At 37.7% G+C, this 18,074-nt stretch overlaps 1 protein-coding gene across 4 annotated transcripts in view; it reads left to right on the forward strand.

Moving 5' to 3' along the window:
- Positions 1-3,351: 3,351 nt before the first annotated feature.
- OSBPL6 (oxysterol binding protein like 6) overlaps positions 3,352-18,074 on the forward strand; it is a 112,070-nt gene continuing 97,347 nt past the window's right edge. For all 4 annotated transcript variants that reach the window (XM_008055334.1, XM_008055335.1, XM_021711033.1 and 1 more), the window contains exon 1: positions 3,352-3,550. The gene's annotated coding sequence lies outside the window, so the exon portion shown is untranslated. The remainder of the gene's footprint in view (positions 3,551-18,074) is intronic.

Below are 18,074 nucleotides of genomic sequence, written 5' to 3' on the forward strand. Positions count from 1 at the left end.
GGTTAGTACTTGGTAGTGTGAGAGACTTTGTTTAAATAAACCTTTACAACTTTTAATTTTATTAATGACTTAGGAGGAGAGCGATCTGCAAAAGTTATTGTTAAATTAAAACATGATTCCTTTTGTGAATGTACATTGATTAAAAACCAGATATACCATTAAAAATATCAATTTTGGTTATGTTTTTTAAAAAGAAACATCTTCCCTTCCCTTTTGACTAACTAGTGTATTTCTTAACTAGAGCTTTAAGAATTAATCTTCACTGTGTGTTTTCACAAGCAGTAATCAGTGTTGAACTTTATAAGCATATCACCTTTGGACTTCTGCCCTGCACACAAATTATGTGCAAAGTGAAACAATACCTTGTACAGTTTATTTTTTTAATAAATTTAATTTTAAATTTAAATAATTTTTGCTGAAGAATCTGGACCATCGATTTTTAAAATAAATTTCAATTATTTTTGCTTAGTGCAGTTTCTTAAGTAAGATGAGGTTCGGTTGCCACTTGGTGAACTCCCTGGTTTTCTAATAGAACTTAATATGTTAGTCACCTGGAAATTTGGGATGCAAATGTAACTATATAAATGTGTCTGTCCTAGTAAAGATTTAAAGCTGAATTAAGACAAATATTTCTGATATTCCAGGCTTGAGTAACTATCAGAGATGGTTAATTATAACTGAACTATGTGTTAGTACAGTGGTAGTAATTTTTAATGCAGAGCACTTTGACCCCCTGGAGGTTACAGAGGGTACTACACTTTATCTTGGTTGTCTTTGAAAATTGTACAGAATGTTCACATAAATATTATATGTAGCTTCAGAACAAGCCAAAACCTTTATTCTTTGACATTGCATACAAACGGTGTGAAAATATACACCCTGTGCTCTTAATAACAAAATAGACAATAATAGATTTGTTCCTTACAGAGTACATATAAATCAAAACCTTATACATTTTACTATCACTCACACTTATTGTGTACAGGGAACTAAGGTCTTGTTCCTACTTTCCAGAGTGTACACAGTCGATAGGAGAGATTGGAGGTGTAAGCACATGTAATTATAAGACCAAGACAGCCTCATACGAGAAGAATTGACCAAAAGTACCAGGCTGCTGTGAGTAACTGCTTCTTTCTAGCTGGGAAGATCAAGGAAGGAGTTGAAGTTGTGATTTGGAGCTGGATTCTGAAGGAGGTATTGGCAAGAAGAAGAAGAGGAAAGATGCTCCTTGAGCTATGGTTTGATTTACATAGACAGGAGCCAAGGAGACACACACACACACACACACACACACACACACACACACACACACACACACACAGTATGTGATGTGATGGTGGAGAGGAGGACAGGGGCAGAGAAATTCCCTAAGTATGACTAGCAAGATTCACTCTATCCTCTCCCTTCCCTCCGCTGTTTCTTAGTGGGAGAAAGAGGGTAGGAGAGAAGACCTTAATCTTACCCCGTAGTCCTTTATTCTTTTTTGCTTTCCCACTTGCCATTTTAGGATGGTAAGAAATTATGGAAAATATGACAAGGGAAGGTGGTCTGTGGGGGTGGAACTAGGCAGAAAGAACTGCAGGGAGCACAGAGGACTCTTCACCATACTCTGTCCGCGTTATTCTTCCTGAAAAAGAAAGAATGTCCTCTCCTTTTCCAGAGCTTGGCAGAGTCCATCATAAGACAGAGCAAGGAGAAGATGACTGGGGCAGTTCTGCAGCTGACCATTTGTAATCCATCTGCCTATTATTAATGAGATTAGAGAACATAGACTGTGTAGTGTGGCAAAAAATAAAATACTTAGCTTATCAAAATAATCTAGATAGACCTTAACCTTAGTTATTCTATGTCATCATCATAATCAACAATTAAATTTTATTCAGGACCTACAAGATACACAGAATTGTCTTACAACACAGTAGGCTTTTTAAAAAAATTTATTTGAATTGGTGGAAGGAGTTTAAAACAAATACTTTTCTGCAGAAAAATGGTACTTAAAGGAACAATCATGGCATGGGATGCTGGCTAGACAAATGTTTTAGCGCTTCAGTCATAGTCTTTAAGAATATGTGTGAAGTGCACATGTGCTTGTGCATGCATTTTTTTCCTTCTCCATAAGTAAAAAGAGAAAAACTAAAACAGTGAAAGAATAGGTTTGAAAAAATATCAAAACTGGGGAATGATTTCTAAAGGTGTCTTTTGAATAAACGAGTCAGCTGGAGAGGTTTATGGCTTGAAAGAGAAAACTGTCATGTTTCAGATCATAGAGTAAATAATATAGCTCCTACTTTGGATTACTTGTCAGGTTTTCTCCCTTTTTTTCTTACAATGAACTTATTTATTTTCTCATAAAATACTGTGTTTTTGTCCATTTGTGTTGTTATTAAGGAATCCCTGAGGCTACGTAATTTATAAAGAAAAGAGGTTTCTTCAGCTCACAGTTCTACAGGCTGTAGAAGAAGCATGGCACCAGCATCTGGTTCTGGGGAAGGCCTCAGACTGCTTCCATTCATGGTGGAAAGCGAAGGGGAACTGGTGTGTACAGAGAACATATGGCAAGAGAGAGAGAAAAATTGTGCCAGAGTCTTGAGAGAGAGGAGGTGTCAGGGTCTTTTTAACAACCAGTTATTACAGGAACTAAGAGTGAGAACTCACTCCCATGAGAACGGTGCCATGCTATTCATGAGGGATGCACCTCATGACCCAAATATCTCCCACCACGCCCCACCTCCAATGCTGGGAATTAAATTTCAACATGTAACTTGTTAGGGCCAAACAAATCACATTCAAACCATAGCATACTCTTTCTTTGCTTTTTGAGAAATTACGTCAGGTTGAAAACTGTATTCTTTGATAGTGCATGTAGTCAGTTCTTTTTGTGAGGATTGTTCTAGGAGTTTGGGAACAATTTTCCTCTTCTACAGAAAATTGGAGACTATTACTGGGTATTTATCAGGGCACTAGGGATTGTGCATTTATGTGCATGTGTGATGTAACCACTTCATTCTTACTATTTGTAAAAATTCTGTTGAGGTTTACATGTAATTGAATGGCTAAATGTGATTCTGGAAAATATATTTGGTACGCTTTTAGAAAATATTTGCTATATCAGTTAAAACTCTTCTTACTTCAAACTCTGGATAAGATATTATGAATGTTACTGATTGTGGAGGTTACATCTTTGAGGTTACATACACTTGAGCAAAGAAGGTAAATAGCTGAGACACCTAACTATATGAACTTTTCCTTCAAAAGATAAATTGGTAGTAATTTTCTGATTGTCCACAGGCAGTCCTCCTGAGAGAGTCACCAGAGTTCTATAGAGATGCGCTATATGATTGTAATCTCTTTTTCAGGTTCTGCCACTTGCAGGGAAAACAACAACAGAAAGGAAATTAAGGAACCATCCCTACAGTTTACCCAGATAGTCCCAGAAGGGCCATAGACATTGTGTCCCAAGGAGAAAAGCTGCAGGCATCTGAGGATAAACTACTGCAGAACTACTTTGACCATAAAGCCAACCTAGAAGACTTTGACTCCAAGGTATAAGGTGGGTTAGAAGAACACAAGCTTAAAAATTACAAGCAGGATTGTTAGATCAGGCAGCTTAATGATAGCAAAAGTTAGTGAGACATTACCAAGTCACAGAAAGATGTTTCTTTATGTCTTTTATTTGTACATCAGATTTTTAAATAATGTAATGATCCTCATTACATTTAGTCATCTTAATAAAAAAGTTTTTTGATGTTGTTGTTTTAAGGATAGGATAGGAAGCAGAAAACATTTGGAAATATTTGTTAACCTTTTTCTATTTTCTGTCTGTAGTCTGGCATCATGTGGAAGTATGACAGTACCCTCCCTTTCTTGAGTAATGAGTATGCAAACCTAATCCTAAAATGACCTAGAAGTTATCCTTGCTTTTTTTATATGCATATACACAAACTCACATGTGTCTACATACACACACATTCCTAAAATGCATCCGCTTTTTATAATTCTCCATAGTAAACAATCACACAATTGATTGTTTTCTCTTTTCCTGTAAGATAAAAATGACTAATTTAGTGCTATCAGTACTTACTTACTGTGGTCTCCTTGTCATCTTTGATATTTGCAGTTGTTATTTTAAGAGCTACTTCACATATGCTATGTGACATCTTAGGCCCAGTGAGTTTGGTCTTCATAATGTAGACCCCTCCCGGTTGTCTGAAGCTTTCTACTTTCTCAAGGTCAGTGATCTCCAGGGTGAGAGGTAGTATTAGTGCTCTTAGGAAGCTTTTGCAAGCTGGGTATTCTCTACTGAAATTCTTATTTGCCCTGGGTACAGGGGTGGTGGTGGTAGAGGCAGTGATAACTTGGGAAAACTCCCTATGTGTTCTGATATCACTTCCATCCTTTCCTTACATGGAGTGGTCCCTCTTGGAAAAGCAGAAACTAAGGCTTCATAACTTAGCATAATCATTGTTATATAAGAATCTTTCTGTTTATTACAGCATTGTTTAAAACTACATTTTAGATTAAAGCTTGCAAGCTGGTAGCCCACAGGCCAAATTTTAGGCTAACATTTTTTAAAAATGTGAACATTTTCTTTTTTTAAAAAAGTAATTGCCAATATTTGAAGATCTGGAAACGTCACATAAAAATCAATGGATCCGATAGTTTGCTTATCTCAGAAGAAAGATTTGAGTCTTACTTTTATTCCAAGGACTGCAGTTTGCTAGTCTTTAGCATTTCCTACATATTTATCCCAACCAACCTTATGGATTTATGGTACTTGACATATGTAAGCTTTTGAGTTCAAGAATCCTGCTTTGTCAATTTCTTCTCCTTTCCTTACATGAAGTCACTTTCATGTACTTTAACTTAACACTCTGTTACTATTTATTCTCTGCCATTATTTTAGCATTTGTTATTTCATACAAAATATTTGAGCTTTGAGAATAATGATCTTCTGAGTTAACTTGACACCTGCCAGGCTTACCTATGAAGAAGGAGGACTTCTCCAAACTAAGATGGCCCATTGGTTTTAGCTAGGCGATTTGACTTTTATAGTGACGTGAGCTGAAGTGTTTTTTCCAGACACTGAGATTGTCATCTCAGAGTCTGATATTTCATGATATAAGAGTTCCATTGCCTAATCAAATTGTTTTGGTCCCAGGAATGTAAAACTGTCTCATTGAGTAGGCTTCTTTTCAAATGACACCAGTAGGGATTTGGAGTCCATTTTCTAGTTCTTCACTCATGATGGACACCAGGGTGACTCTGTGAGCTGAGGCCTCAACAGGTGTATAGCTTTTGACACTGAGAAATCTTGCCATCAGAATTAGACATCTCTTCAAGCACAGTGGATCATAGTTAATCATAAAACTTGTCTTTCCCTATCTTTGATTGCTATATATTACTGTGAAGTGAAATTTATTAGTAATGTTCCTCTTATTTTGATATTGAACCAAACTTTTACATGGTAATAAAGTACTTTAGCCATGGAAGCATTTCAAATCATAGGGTTCTTATGGCATAGCACTTCTCTGTTTACATTAGCTAATCTCAAATGTGGGGACACTGACAAGCTTTGAAAAGCAATGGTTCTTTTTTGCTTTTTTAACAAAAAATACGAAAACCTAAGGTTTACAGAAGTTTTTCCACAACCCATTTAGATTCCAACTGGTAGTGCCTGTTGCGTAGGCAGATTTTAGGCCTCAGGATATCCATTTTTTCCCCTAGATAAATCAGATAAATTGTAAATCTCTTCCTAATTGGTATTCATTTTTAAATGTTGAGGCAAACAAGAAAGAAGGCACTGGGTTGGATTTTATTAGTGTCCTTCTGCCTACATTATTTTGCTTCATAGAATCTCTTAGATTGGTCTTTTTTCTGTCCCAAGGACTGCAGTTTGCTAATCTTTAGCATTTCCTACATATTTAACCCAACCAGCCTAATGGATTTATGGTACTTGCCTGGCACATGTAAGCTTTTGAGTTCAAGAGTCCTGCTTTCAGTGTCAATTTCTTCTCCTTTCCTTACATGAAGTCACTTTCATGTACTTTAATGTAACACTCTGTTACTATTTATTCTCTGCCATTATTTTAGCATTTATTATTTCATACAAAGTATCTCTTGGTACTTGACCACATGCAAAGATGAAATGTACGTGAACCTCTTTAACTGTCAAGTGTAAATTCACAGAAATATAATATCTGGAAGTCTGTGTCCACACATTGGCTGAGATGTGACTTGACTATATGAGAAAGAAATTAAACTCTGTTTTGAAAGGGAAATTTGGGTGATTGACATCTCTGTTTTTAATGAAATTTGTTTGCTTTTATTGTTCATTGGTCATAGAAAGCTCCTTTATCTCCTTTTCTTGGAGTTTCTGTTATCAGTTCCACATTCTGTTCCCCTTAACTTCCTGAGGAAATGATAACCAGGACTAAAAACAATGGAAAAAATGTTGAGAGGGCTTAGAAGTCATTATTGACATATAAAATAGGTTGACGTCTGTGTGTGTGTGTGTGTGTGTGTGTGTGTGTGTGTTTAAAGGGTAAACTCAGCAAATCAGCTAACCAGTCAGCAAATATAACATGTAGGCAAAACTTGGAAGAGTCCAAAAAGTATTCAACCCTGACATGGTATGAAAGCTGACATTTTCTCCCTTTTATATGTTGCAGGAGTCATGAGACTTCCACCATGGGTAGTAGAAATAGAGGAAATACCAAGGAAGAATTGGCAGTGCGAATACTCTTCTTTTACTTGCCCTCTTTTTTCCTGTCCTGGGTTTTGTCTCAGATTGAAAGGTGTCTCTCCTGCTCAAGGGGCACCTTATACCAAGAGCTGAGGGACCCAAGGGGAAGTAGTAGGAGAAAGTAGCCAGCTCCATTCTCCAAGGATGAGGCATGAGATCCCAAAACTTCTTTCTCACTCCCTTTTAAAAAATGAGGACAAGGGAAGAAGGAACATTCTTTGTCCAGAGAGAAAAACTGTGTTCCAGGCCAGCTCTTCTCTGTGCATTTTCTTTTTCATTCTGCTAGGTGAGAATTTTTTAGTAAATGAGTTCCTCAAGCATCTGAAATATTTAGACCAGCTCTGAAAAATAAATTGTATACTAAATACTTATGCTATAAAAGCAGAACTGTATAGGTAATTAAATAAAAAAGGGAGTACACTATTAATGCCAAGGTTTTCATAGGTAAATAATAGGGAGGAAGAAAAGTTTTATTTGTTTATTAAGATAACTTATTGATTTATTTAAAAAAAAAATTTTTTTTTTTAAGAGACAAGGTCTTGCTCTGTTGCCCAGACTAGAGTACTGTGGCACAATCAAAGATCATTGCAGTCTCAAACACGTAAGCTCAAGCTATCCTCCTGCCTTAGCCTCCTGAGTAGCTAAGACTACAGGCACAGGACACCATGACTGGCAAAGTTTGTTTTTATTTTCCTTTTTGTCTACCTAAAAATAACTATATATCTTTCTGTCTCACTAAGTACTTAACAATGACATTCTTTTTTTTTTTTTTTTGAGTTGGAGTCTCACTCCGTCGCCCAGACTGGAGTGCAGTGGCTGCTCCCGGCCACCGCAGCCTCGACCTGCTGGGTTCCGGTGATCCTGCCACCTCAGCCTTCCAAGTATCTGGAACTACAGGCCCGCGCTACCACGCCCGGCTAATTTTTTATTTATTGTAGAGATGAGGTCTCACCAAGTTGCCCAGGCGGGTCTCGAACCCGTGGACTCAGGCAATCCACTCACCTCAACCTCCCAAAGACGTGGGAATACAGGCTGAGCCACCGAGCCTGGCTTCGACATTCTTTTAAATAGTTTCATAGCAATCCATCTTGTAGACATACCATAATTTATTTAATGAAGTCTTTTATAATTGGACATTATTCAGTAATGAAACATACAATTTGATGAAATTTGACAAATATATGCGGTGGCATAACTACCATAAAAACTATGACATACATAGAACGTTTCTATCGTTGTAAAAGGTTCTCTTGCATCCATTTCAGTAATCCTTTTTTCTAGTCCTTTGCCTTCTGTAACTTTAGTTCTGCCTTTTCTAGAATTCATATAACTGACACCTTATAGTATGTAGTCTTTTTCTTTTTTTGTTTGATATCTTATTTAGCATAATGATTTAGAGATTTCGTCATGTTATTTGTTTATCAGTAATGTGTTTCTTTTTATTGCTGAGTAGTATTATATTGCATGAGTATATAACAATATGTTTATTCCATTTACCAGTTGATGATTTTTATAAATTTTAAAGATGTGGGGTACAATTTAGGGTAAAGTAAACAAATGTTCATTATGTAGGTACCCTTGTTGATGAGGTGTACCCCCCCTCCCCTGGCAGTTTCCCACTACTGCCAATCTTATCCCCCTCCCCCCAGGAGTTTCCCACTACTGCCAATCGTTTCTTGTGGTATTACAATAATTGTTCAAGGTCCGCTTATGAGTGAAAACATATGATACTCAGTTCTTTGTTTCTGTGATAGATCACTCAGTATTATAGACTCTAAGTCCATCCAAGTTGCTGTGAAATTCATAATGTCCTTTGTAACTGCGCAATATTCCATTGTGTATATGTCTTTCAATGGCAGCACGGTTGTTTTCATGCTTTTGCTATTGTGAACAATGCTGCAATAAACATGTCTGTGATGGTATCTTTTTCATAGAGTGATTTGAGTTCCTCCAGGTATATTCTCAGAGGGGGATTGCGGGGTTGTATGGAAGGTTGATTTTTAGATCTTTTAGGAATCACCAGTTTTCCACAGAGGTTATATAAGTTTACACTTCCACCAACAGTGTAGAAGTGTTCTCTTTTTGCTACATCCTCTCCAGCATCTGTTGTTTTTTGAGTTATTGATGATGGCCATCCTGACTGGAGTTAGGTGGTATCTCAGTGTGGTTTTAATTTGCATTTCTTTGATAACTAGTGAGGCTGAACATTTTTCTCATGTATCTGTTAGCTGTTCGTCTGTCTTGGTTTGAGAAGTGTCTATTCATATCTTTTGCTCACTTTGTAATGGGGCTGTTTGTTTTTTTCCTTTTGGTACATTTGAGTTCCTTGTAGATCCTAGATATTAGGCCTTTGTCAGATATACAGTTAGCAAATATTTTTTCCCAGTCTGGGAGCTGACTCCCTGCTCTCTTGATGGCTTCTTTTGCTTTGCAGAAACTCATCAGTTTGATGAGATCCCACTTGTCTATCTTATCTTTATGGCATGGGCACTTGGGGTTTTGATCAGGAATTAGTTGCCAGTTCCAATTTCCATAGGATGTCTCCTGCATTTTCTAAACTTCTTGTAGTTTGAAGTTTTGTGTTTAGGTCTTTGATCCATTTAGAGTTGACTTTTTGTGTATGGTGATAGGTAGGGATCTTGTTTTAATCTTCTGCATGTGGTCAGCCAATTTTCCAAGCACTGTTTACTGAATAGGTTCTCCTTTCCCCATTAGTTGTTGGTGGAGGCTTTGTTGAAGACGAGTTGATTGAGAAATTGATGTTTTGCTGCTGGAATCTGTATCCCATTCCATTGGTCTATATGCCTGTTCTTGTACCAGTACCAGGTTGTTTTGGTAATTGTAGCTTTATAATAAAGTTTAAAGTCTGAGAATATGATACCTCCTGCTTTTTTTTTTTTTTTGGCTGAGGATTGTTTTGGCTATTTGTGGTCATTTATGTTTCCATATGAATTCCTGTATTGTCATTTCCAGGTCTAGGAAGAATGCTGCTGGTAATTTAATGGGTATTGTGTTAAATCTGTAGATTGCCTTAGGTAGAATGGACATCTTAACAATGTTGATTCTTCCAATCCATGAGCATGGAGTATTTTTCCATATGTTTGTGTGTCGTCTTTGATTTCTCTGAGCAGTGTTTTGTAGTTTTTCTTGTAAAAGTCTTTCGCTTCTCTGGTTAGGAAGATGCCAAGGTATTTCATTTTGTTTGTGACTATTGTGAATGGGAGTGTGCTTTTTATTTGGATTTCTGTCTTTATTGTTGGTGTATAGTAATGTGGCTACCTTCTGCATGTTTATTTTATACTCTGAGACTTTGCCAAAGTCCTTTATCAGTGCAAGGAGGTCTTTGACAGATTTTCTTGGGTTTTCGACGTATAGAATCACGTTGTCTGCAAAGAGGGATAATTTGACTTCCTCTTTTCCTATTTAGATATCCCTGACCTCCTTCTCTTGTCTGATTTCTCTAGCTAGTACTTCCAAAACTATGTTGAAATGGAGGAGTGAGAGTAGGCATCCTTGTCTTGTTACAGTTTTCAGGGGAAATGGTTCCAATTTCTGTCTGTTAGTATGTTGGCTTGGGTTTCTCGTAGATGGCTCTTACTATTTTGAGATATGTTCCATCTATGCCTAACTGTTTGAGGGTTTTTATCAAGAAGGTGTACTGGATTTTATCAAAAGCTTTTCCAATGTCTAATGATATAATCATGCGGCTTTTGTTTTTACAACTGTTGATGTATTTAATTACGTTTATGGTCTTGTGAATGTTGAGCCAGCCCTGCATCCCGTAGATGAAGCCTACTTGGTTGTGGTGGATGATTTATAAGATGTTGTTGAAGCCGGGCTCGGTGGCTCAGCCTGTAATCCCGCGCCTTTGGGAGGCTGAGGTGAGTGGATTGCCTGAGCCCGTGGGTTCGAGACCCACCTGGGCAGCGAGACCTCATATCTACAATAAATCAAAAAATCAGCCGGGCGTGGTAGCTCATGCCTGTAATTCCAGCTACTTGGAAGGCTGAGGCAGAAGGATCGCCGGAGCCCAGCAGGTCGAGGCTGTGGTGGCCAGGAGTGGCCACTGCACTCCAGTCTGGGTGACAGAGTGAGACTCCAACTCAAAAAAAAAAGATGTTGTTGGATCTGGTTTTTTGGATCTTGTTAAGAATTTTAGTCTCTATGTTCATCAAGGATAGTAGTTTTCTTTCTCTATTGGATCTTTACCAGGTTTGGGTATCAATGTGATATTAGCTTCATAAAATGGGAAGAGTTCCATCTTTCTTGATTGCCTGGAATACTTTCAATAGGATTGGTATCAGTTCCTCCTTGTATGTTTTGTGGAATTTTGCTGGCAAGCCATCTGGTCCAGGGCTTTTGTGTCTGTGTGTGTGTGGGTAGCTTTCTTATGACATAATCAGTTTCCTGGATTGTTTGTTATTTGTTTATATAGGATCTCGATTTCTTCTTGTTCCAACCTGGGGAGACTGCATATGTCAGAAAGTCCTCTATTTCCTTTAGGTTTTCAAGTTTGTTTCCATACAAGTGTACATAGTAATCTCTGATAATCTTTTGTATTTCTTCAGGGTCAATTGTGACTTTATCTTTTGCATTTCTGATTGTGTTTATCTGGACTTGTCTCTTTTTCTTCGTTAGTCTAGCTAGAGGTCCATGCATCTTATTTATCCTTTCAAAGAACCAACTTTTTGTTTTGTTGATTTTTTTGGTCTTATCTTTTTGTCTTCTGTGTCCCAAATTTGGGTTTTTATTTTGGTGATCTGGATTCTTATGTTGAAGTTAGGGTTGTTGTGATCTTGCTTTTCCAGCTTCCTTAGGTGATTTGTTAGGTTGTTAACTTGTGATCTTTCCATTTTCTTCATAAAATAGAAGTGTGAATTTCCCTCTTGGTACTGTCTTCATGGCATCCCAGAGATTTTGATAAGATGTTTCTTCATTTTCATTTGTTTCCAGGTATCTTTTAATTTCTATTTTGATTTCCATGTTGACCCAGGTGTTGTTTAGCATCATGCTATTTAGTGTCCATGTCTTTGTGGGTTTGGGGGGAACTTTGTTGGTTTTGATAGTTATTTTTATTCCACTGAGGTCTGAGAAGGTGCTTGATGGTATTTCAATCTTATGGAATTTATTTATGGTTGATTTATGGCCAAGGATATGGTTGAGTATATTCCATGTGGTGATGAGTAGAATGTATATTCCATGGTTTTTGAGTAGAGTGTTCTGTAGATATCAATTAAGTCCATTTGGTCAAGCATTACATTGAGGTTCCAGATCTGCTTGTTGGTTTTTTTGTCTTGATGATCTGTCTATGGTTGTAAGTAGGGTATTTAAGTCCCTAGCTATGATAGCGTTAGAGTCAATATCTTTTTTTAGTTTACCTAGAAGGTGCTTTATGAAAGTTGGTGCTTCTGTGTTGGGTGCATATATGTTTAGGATGGATATTTCTTGTTGATGGATTGAACCTTTTATCATTATGTAGTGATCGTCCATATCTTTTTAAATTTTTTTTTAAAAATTAAAGTTGGAATCACACTCTGTCGCCCAGGCACCGCAACCTCGACCTGCTGGGCTCCAGCGATCCTTCCACCTCAGCCTTCCGTGTAGCCAGAACCACAGGCATGTGCTACCACACCCAGACTAATTTTTTTATTTGTTGTGGAGATAAGGTCTTGTCAAATTGCCCAGGCTGGTCTTGAACCCATGGGCTCAGGCAGTCCTCTCTCTTTAGCCTCCCAAAGTGCAATTACAGGCTTAAGCCACCGTGCCCAGCCAGCTCTTTTTAAATTTTTGATAGCTTAAAGAGTATTTTGTCTGATATTAAGATTGCGATTTCTGCTTTCTTTTGTGTTCCATTTGCCTGAAATTTTGTATCCTATCCTCTTACTTTAAGCTGTGAGTGTCCTTTCTGGTGAGTGAATCTCTTGGATCAATATATTGTTGCCTCATGATATTTTATACATTTTGCCATTCTGTGTCTTTTCATTGGTGCATTTAGTCCATTCACATTCAGGCTAATTATTGAGATGTGAAAGTTTATCCTTGTCATGAGGTTCTTATAGAGTTTGTTGCTGTTTCTGCTGTTTGTTTATTTTTTTGTCTTTTTTTTAATTTTTGGATTGATTCATGTGTGTTTTCAATCTTTTTCCTATGTATTCTTGGGAAGGGCATTGTTGTTCTTTTTTTCCTTTCTTCTGTGTTCAATACTTTCTTTCGTGTTTCTTGTAGAGCTGGTCTGGAGGCAGTGTAAACTCCTAGGAATTAAATGCCTAGGAAGAATTTTAATTTTCCATCACTGATGAAGCTTAGCTTAGCTGGGTAGGTAATACTTGGTTGAAATTGTTTATCTTGAGAACTTTGAAGATTGGGCTCCAAGCTCTCCTAGCCTGAATGAAGTGTTTCTGTAGATAAGTCTGCTACTATTCCAATTGGTCTCCCTTGGTAGGTAGTCTGACCTTTCTCTATTGCTGCTATTAGGATTTTTTCTGTTATACCTACTTTGTATGGGCGAATGACTATGTGTCTAGGAGTTGGTCTTAATTGTTGTCTTACAGGGGTTCTCTGAATCTCGTGTGTTTGAATGGTTGTGTCACTGATGAGATGAGGGAGGTTTTCTTGGATAATTTCATGGAATGTTTGTTCCATGATAGTCTCTGTCTCTCTATCTGCCTCAGGGATTCCAATTAATCTTAGGTTCAGCCTCTTGAAATAATTGCTTATCTCTTGGAGGTTCCGTTCTGCTGTTTTAAGCTTTTTTCTATGTTTTTAACAGTTTGAGTTAGTTCTATATTTTTGTCCTCAAGCTCTGAGATTCTTTCTTCTGCTTGGTTAATTCTGCTTTTCATGCTTATCAGTTTGTTATTTATTTCATTCACTGTATTTTTTATTGCTGTCACCTCAGTTATCAACTCCTTCATTCTTTCCTCTTGTTTTTCCTCATTTCTGTTTATTCTCTCTGTCATTATCTTGATATCTGGGGTTGTGGTTTGAGACCAGTCATTCTAGGGTGCTCATCATTGTTTACATTCCGTAGTCTATATTCCCAGTAGTTGACCTCCCAGGGGTCTGTGTGAGTTTCTTCATTTAGTTTTTCTTCATTTGTATAGGTTCCCCCCCCCTCTTTTTTTAAACCTCTTCTTTCATTCTGTTGTTCAGTGATGGTAGGGTAGCTTTTACTTCTGTTTGCTCAATCTTCTATTCTTCCTTATGTAGATCTCTGGTTTTGTTCATTTCTGAAACTGAACTGTGGCAGGGGAAAGAGCTGTACTTTTTGCAGTTTTGAGGTTTAATTTGGGGGGGAGCTGTGATTCAGAAAATATTCCAGTATCTGCTCACAGGTGTGTGGGCTCCCTGGAACCCACTTCCCACCACCTTACAATCTGTCCATGCAGTAGGGGTACATGTTTACCCCCTGAAAGCAGAATGAGGTGATAAAAAGGAAAAGAATGGAAAAATGAAGGAGGAAGATAAAAGGAAGATGAAGAGAGAGAAGAATAAGAGGCTAAATAGACTGGTATACCAACTAACAAATTAAGAGAGAAAGAAACAAAGACAGAAAAGATAAAAAAGTAACAGACAATCATACAAACATGCAAACTGGCAAAAACCCCACTATTTATGTACACTCCCTCAAAAATACCCATATACAAACAGAAAATCTAAAAAAAGCATTAAAATAACAAAAAAAGCAACTATGAAAACAAAATAAAAACAGAAAGACAGAAGAGAAAAAAAACTAAAACAAACAAATTAAAAAAAAAACCCAAAGCAAAACTCACTCTGTGGCCTTTCCTGTAACTCCAACTTCCTTTCATCTGCCACTGCTGTGTTAAGGAACAACTCTGTTCTCCAGCTCCTCCCCATGCTCTCACATAGACTTGCTGTCAGCATGGGTCAGATACCCCACAGACTACTGTGGGAAGAGGGTGGATCAGATCTGAACTCACCCAGCTTGCTGCCACTGCTGTCAAGTCTCACTGGCAAAATTTTTAAAAATTTTGTAGAGACAGTATCTTGCTACACTGCTCAGGCTGGTATCAAATTCCTGACCTCAAGTAATCCTCAAATTCCTGACCTCAAGTAATCCTCCTGCCTTGGCCTCTCAAAGTGTGCCATCACGCCTACATAATTTTCTCCTTCCCCCATTTTGTTGTCCTTTTTAAAAAATTATTTAAAAATAATTTAGAAAACCCTCAAACTTATACAAAAGGGAAAAGAATAGTATAGAAAACTCCCATATGTACACACCCATTTATTCTGAAGTTATTAGAAGTAGACATCACATCGTATCTACCCCTATGCATCTCTTAATGTGCACATTTTCCTACAAAGCCATAATGCATGTCACACCTAAAAATATGAATGATACTTTTTCGGTATCATCTAGTACACATTCCATATTCAAATTTCCCTGATTGTCTCAAAGTTGCCTTTCTATACTTGGTTTAATTTGAATCAGATCCGAAGACGTGCACACATTTCTTTGGTTATTGGATCTGGAATACTCCCCTTTTTTCAGTTCCCTTACGTGAAGAAACTAAGCTACTTGGGCAATAGTACATTCCTCATGCTGGGTTTGGATTACTGTAGTTAGTTAACCTTTTTCTCGATTATCCAAATTCATTAGAACTTGAAAGTTCGATCTAGAGACTTGACTGGATTCAGATTTAGCCTTTTTGGCAAGAATTCTGCTTCCTTGGTGCTGTCTACTTTATGTGGTATCACCTCAGGAGGCACATATGGTCTGGTTACCTCAACTTCAGTGTTGCTATGTTTGGATAGTAGCTTTAGGGAGTAACATCCTTATCCCTCTATTATGAAGTTAACCTATTAGATTTTTTTCACCTAATGATTTTGTCCACCACTAATCATTGCTTAAATACATTATTTCATTAGGGGTTATTAAAAAATGACGATCTCCTCCCAATCCTACCGTTCCTTCTATATTTATTAGCTGGGATTATTTTATTAAGAAATTTGTGAGCTGGGCTTGGTGGCTCAGCCTGTAATCCCACACTTTGGGAGGCTGAGGTGAGTGGATTGCCTGAGCCCGCGGGTTCGAGACCCGCCTGGGCAACTTGGCGAGACCTCATCTCTACAACAAATCAAAAAATTAGCCAGGCATGGTAGTTCCAGCTACTTGGAAGGCTGAGGCAGAAGGATCGCCAGAGCCCAGCAGGTCGAGGCTGCAGTGGCCGAGAGCAGCCACTGCTCCCAGCCACTGCACTCCAGCCTGGGTGACAGAGTGAGACTTCAACTCAAAAAAAAAAAAAGAAAAAAGAAATTTCTGTCAGGGTGTGGTGGCTCATGCCTATAATCCCAGCACTTTGGGAAGCTGAGATAGGGGGAGTGCTTCAGTCCAGGAGTTCGAGACCACCTTGGGCAACAATAGTAAGACTTCATCTCTACAAAAAATTAAAATTAAAGCTAGCTAGGTGTGATGGCTCATGCCTGTAGGCCCAGCTTCTCAGGAGGTAGAAGCTAAAGCTATGATGAGCTATGATCATGCCATTGCACTCCAGTCTGGAGTGCAGACTCAAAAAAAAAAAAAAATTTCCTCATCAACTGGTATTTGGTGATCCTGAAGTATGGTTCATACAAGAAAGACAGGGTAATTGGTTAATATTTCCCTTATAATTGACAACTTCAGAGTTGGTGCTTCAGTTTCTTCAAAAGATGATAAATAATTTTTTGTTGTTGTTGCTTTTTTGGGGGGACAAAGTTTCCTTTTTTCTTAAGAATCATTATAAATTCATGGATTTCAAAATATATATGTTATATCTTACTTAATTGCAGTGTTCTCTTGGAAAAGAGAACCTATCACATGTGACTCAAAATGAATTTTCACATACTGAACACACCCATGTAATCAGCACCCAGCTCAAGATGCAGAATATTCCAGAAGCAGCCCTGTCCTATTAATTTCTTTGATTCTGCCTCTGAATGCATGTTGTCCCAGACTCCTCCTGTGCATTTCATAGCCAGTCTAAAAACCAACTATTTCACAGAGCTATGGTACCTTTTAGTAGAGAATGGAATCTAGTCTGGGCATTACAGGCGTGCTCATTCGCATCAGTTGTCAGTGTTTTCAGGTCTTTTCAGGGTACAGGGTAGAAAATACATACCTCCAAAAAGAAAAAAAAAATGAGTTCATACTGGTTTTCCTAAGTTAACTTTATAAAATTTTAATTTTTTTTATATTGATATTTCTCTTCTCTTACACTGAAACTCTTGGTTCAAAATAGCATTATAGGCTGGGGCAGTTGCTCACACCTGTATTCCCAGCACTTTGTGAGGCTGAGGCAGGAGGATTGTTTGAACCCAGGTGTTCAAGATCAGCCCAGTCAACATAGCAGACATCATCTCTAACAAAAAAAAAAAAGGAGGGGGTGCATAGTGGCACTTTTGTGTAGTCCTAGCTGCTCAGGAGGCTGAGGCAGAAGGTTCACGTGAGCCTAGGAAGTCAAGGCTGCAGTGAGCCGTGATTGTGCCACTGCACTTTAGCCTTAGTGACAGAGGGAGACCCCAACTCAAAAAATATATATAGCATTATAAACTTATTTACTTTATCCTTTAGGTACATAAAATAGTTTCAAATTAATAATCTCAGCATTACGACTACTAATTATTGTTTTATGTAGAGCAAACATAGTAAGGCATTAACTACAAGGTTGTTGTTTTTTTAACATCTTCTTCTTATTATTATTACTACTACTATTATAATAATTATTATTGTATTTTTAAATGACAAGGTCTTGGTCTGTTACCTGACCGGAATGAAGTGGTGTGATCACAGCTCACTGCAGTGCTGGGATTATAGGGATGAGCCATTGCGTTTTAGTCTTTCAAAATTTTTGCATGAAGTCAGAGGTGAACTTTTCCCCCAATTCCATTTTTAGTGTTAATGGTGATATGTTTCTTGGCAGTGAGATTCGGCCTATTAATCTTTAGTTCACCAGATAATTTGAGTATTTTGCAACTTACTACCTCCTATCCAGGAGATGTTCCAAGAGTGACCATGAGATTATTGAACTCTCTGGATGGTAGATCAGTCTGTGCCATATTGAATGCATTTATTAGTCTCCACCCCTCATCACAGTGCAGGTCCAGAAACAAAAGAAAGAGTCATGCTGTACATGAAGCAGAGAGTCTGAAGATGCCTCAGTGTTTTCATCTTCTTGATTCTTTTTCTTTGATAAATGAATATTTATGGTGCTTATTTTGGAACAATTTTATTTTCCTTTGGTCATGTAATCAAGTGCTTTGATTTCTGGATACATTGTATAATTTAGCCCTGGAAGAATATGTGTTCATAGAAAATATGAGAACAAGTAGT

The sequence above is a fragment of the Carlito syrichta genome, unplaced genomic scaffold (assembly GCF_000164805.1).
Source record: "Carlito syrichta isolate Samal-C Ts95f unplaced genomic scaffold, Tarsius_syrichta-2.0.1 Scaffold301826, whole genome shotgun sequence".
Classification (NCBI taxonomy): domain Eukaryota; kingdom Metazoa; phylum Chordata; class Mammalia; order Primates; family Tarsiidae; genus Carlito; species Carlito syrichta.